Source organism: Triticum dicoccoides, chromosome 7A (genome assembly GCF_002162155.2).
Source record: "Triticum dicoccoides isolate Atlit2015 ecotype Zavitan chromosome 7A, WEW_v2.0, whole genome shotgun sequence".
NCBI classification, from domain to species: domain Eukaryota; kingdom Viridiplantae; phylum Streptophyta; class Magnoliopsida; order Poales; family Poaceae; genus Triticum; species Triticum dicoccoides.
The window spans coordinates 574,373,368-574,376,938 of NC_041392.1; positions in this window are offsets into that span (position 1 = coordinate 574,373,368).

The following is a 3,571-nucleotide window of genomic DNA, read 5'->3' on the forward strand; positions in this document are numbered from 1 at the left end:
GGAGACGCCCGCGCAAAGGTACAACAAACCCCGCTCCGTGGTTGTCGTCTTTCTCAAAATATAATGATGCACGTGTTTCTTTAACAGAAAAAACGCTCGCCGGAATATGTCCGGCGATGTCCCTGATCATGCTTCCACCAGTCGGGCACCAGGACCAGACACGGAGGCAGAAGCCGATATGGGGCAGGCGCCGGATAATCCCCCTATAGAGGATGCGGATAGGTTATCTGCTACAAACCCAGAAGTGGAAAGCGCCATGAATCATAGGCGCCGCCGGGCCGTACTCCGTGCCGCTTGTTTCTCACCAGAGGCGTTTGATGTGTTTAATTCTGGAGAGGCATACCTCCGTGCCTCTCAAGATGGTCTAGCCAGAGCCACGGATCAGTATGTAAAGGATGTACGGGTGAGTGAATCTGATGATTTGTATGTATTAGTAGCCCCCGAGACTTGAAACAGTTAGCGGAACTGATTTAAGGATCATCTTTATTGTGCAGGTTCTTACAGAGAAGAATACTAGGCTGTCTCGGGAGCTGGAGGAATGCAAGACCCAACTGCGGGCCGCCATTGCCGCATTGCAGGAACAGAAAAAACCTCCCGCTGGTAATATTTTACAGAATGATGGTTACCATATAGTGCGCGGCGTGGCTGTAGATCTAACAATAGATTTTGCAGATGAATCCGAAGAAAATCCGGGGGACCAGCATGTTATGCGGTAGCTAGAAGCTGGCAAACGCGTGCTGACTGAGGTTAGGCGGGAGAAAAACAATCTCCAAGACGCCAATATAAGGCTGGACATGGAACTAAAAGACGTTCGGGGCCAGCTCGCAGACTCCGAGAAGGAGAATAAGAGGCTTCGACGCGACATTTTTAGTAAGTGCTTGAACGAATCCTTTAAAGGTATTCGGCGAAGAAGCTGACTAACAGCGTTACATCTGTAGGTATGCTGATGGGTCGTCCCGCGGAGGAAATGCCCGGGTCTGCGGGTGATCTTTTGTCCGAGCTGTCACATCTGCACGAACAAGTTCGGCAGGTGATGCAGGGTTTTGCCCAAGCCTTGTGGCCGTCCGTCTCCCTGCCAGAGGGTGTCGTGGAGCTTGCAGAGAAGCTCAAAGGAGCGCGGCGGCGCTTCCTATTATGGAAGATATCAGCCTGCCTACAGGGTGCCAGAGAAGCCTGGGCCATGGTGAAGACACGGTATACCAAAACAGACCCAAATCACATGGCCGAGGTCGGACCTGTGGGGCCCGGCGGAAAAGAGATTCCCGTTAGCTTAGTTTATGGGCAAGTAGAATTAGCCGCAAAGTATTCCCAACAGGATTGTAAGCTAGACCGCCTGTTGGATGGTATAGAAGAAGAATTTAGTCAGTCTGCATGACTATGTAATTAAAGTGACATGTATAATGCCTTCTAGCCGGATTGTAGATCATTTGTCATTGCGGACCTTTTTCCTTCAGCCTCCGGGCCCAATAGTCCGAAGTGTATCCGAATACCCGCTCAGTTATATAAGAACCGGGGTATGCCTGGAGACTAGGCATAGGGGTCATTAGTGCTTTATCAGACAAGTGCCCAACTAGTTATGTTATATTACATGGGTAGTAAGAAACATCTTCCAGGGAGAATAGTTCCGTTAAGGGTCCCTTTCCCTGGGCAAGCATGCCCTAAAGTGCATGTCCGGACTGTGATAGGAAACGCAGGAAAAACATCTAGGGGCAGATATGAAAAATAAGAGTCATCTTTTGTTCACCGACCGAATATTCCCTTAAGAATGCTAGCTTTCGGCTTCACCCAGTCTGAGGTACACATCCGGCTGACCCGGCGGTAACAATCGCAGAGGTGCTCCCCTTATGCCCTAGCCGAATTAACAGGAATGTAGGGCATAAATACAAGAGCCAGGCAACCCAGCTTGGCCAAAACTTAAGTCATATCGATGCATATAATGGTGAAAAAAGGTACATGCGGAAGTATAACACATGTGATGGGCATGAAGCCCGGATAAATAAATTAAGCTTCTGTGAAAGAAGCCCCCAGGTATGAAGAGTACGGCTAGCGCATCTGTAATGTGCAAGCAAGGCACAAGCTGACCCTTGAAGGCCTAGAGAAATAAGAAAAGAAAGAAAGGAAGGAAAACAAGATAGATAATGTATTTGTGAAAAATGGACAAAGGGAGGGGACTAACATAGAGTCCGGTGCTGGGCGTACAATCTTCGGAGCCTGGCCGCGTTCCATGGGTTTGGCTGGAGTCGACTAGTCGATGCATCTCGCAGTCGGTACGCTCCACCGGTCAGAACTTGGTCGATAATGAAGGGACCTTCCCATTTGGGCTCGAGCTTATTCTTTTTCTTGTCCGGCAGGCGTACAACTAGTTCGCCAATGTTATAAGTTTTGGCCTGTACTTCTCTGCTTTGGTATCTGCGAGCCTGTTGCTGATAAAATGCGGAACGGGCTTTGGCTACGTCGCGCTCCTCCTCCAAGGTGTCCAGACTATCCTGCCGATCGAGCTCGGCTTCTCTTTCTTTGTACATGCGCACTCTGGGTGAGTCATGAATTATGTCACAGGGCAAGACTGCCTCTGCGCCGTACACCATAAAGAAGGGTGTATATCCGGTACTACGATTCGGCGTGGTCCGCAGCCCCCAGAGTACGAAGTCGAGCTCCTCTACCCAGTGCGTGTTAGACTCCGTTAAGGAACGCACTAATCTAGGTTTAATGCCGCCCAGTATAAGACCGTTTGCTCGCTCGACTTGACCATTGGTTTGTGGGTGATAGACTGAGGCATAATCGAGCTTGATGCCCATTTTGCTGCACCAGAGTTTTACCTCGTCGGCCATGAAGTTCGTGCCGTTATCAGTGATGATGTTGTGGGGGACGCTATAACGGTGTACAACCTCGGATATGAAATCTATCACCGGTCCGGATTCGGCTGTTTTAACCAGTTTGGCCTCTATCCATTTGGTGAATTTATCCACCATGACCAATAAGTATTTTTTTCTTGTGGGTTCCCCCTTTAAGGGTTCCAACCATGTCAAGCCCCCAGACCGCAAAGGGCCATGTAATGGGGATTGTTTGGAGGGCGGTGGGTGGCATGTGGCTTTGATTTGCAAAGAGCTGGCAACCGGCGCAACGTTGAACCAAGTCATGTGCATCTGCCCGGGCCGTTGGCCAATAGAATCCTGTACGAAAGGCCTTGCTTACAAGAGCCCGGGCTGCAGCGTGATGACCACCGAGTCCAGCGTGAATTTCTGCCAAAAGATTCCGCCCTTCCTCTTCGGAGATGCACCTTTGAAGGACTCTGGTAGTGCTTTTCTTGTACAATTCTCCCTCATGGACCTTGTAGGCCTTGGATCGCCGCACTATGCAGCGTGCCTCATTTTGGTCCTCCGGAAGTTCCTGTCTAGTTAGGTAGGCCAGGAATGGTTCTGTCCACGGGGCAATAATGGCCATTATTTCGTGGGCTGAAGGTGTTATTTCGGTGGCGGAGCCTCGGATTGTGTTAGAGAGTTCGGTATCGGGTATTTTGGCTGGGTCCGGACTATTGTTACCGGTGTCCCCTTCCCATGCTACGGATGGCTTG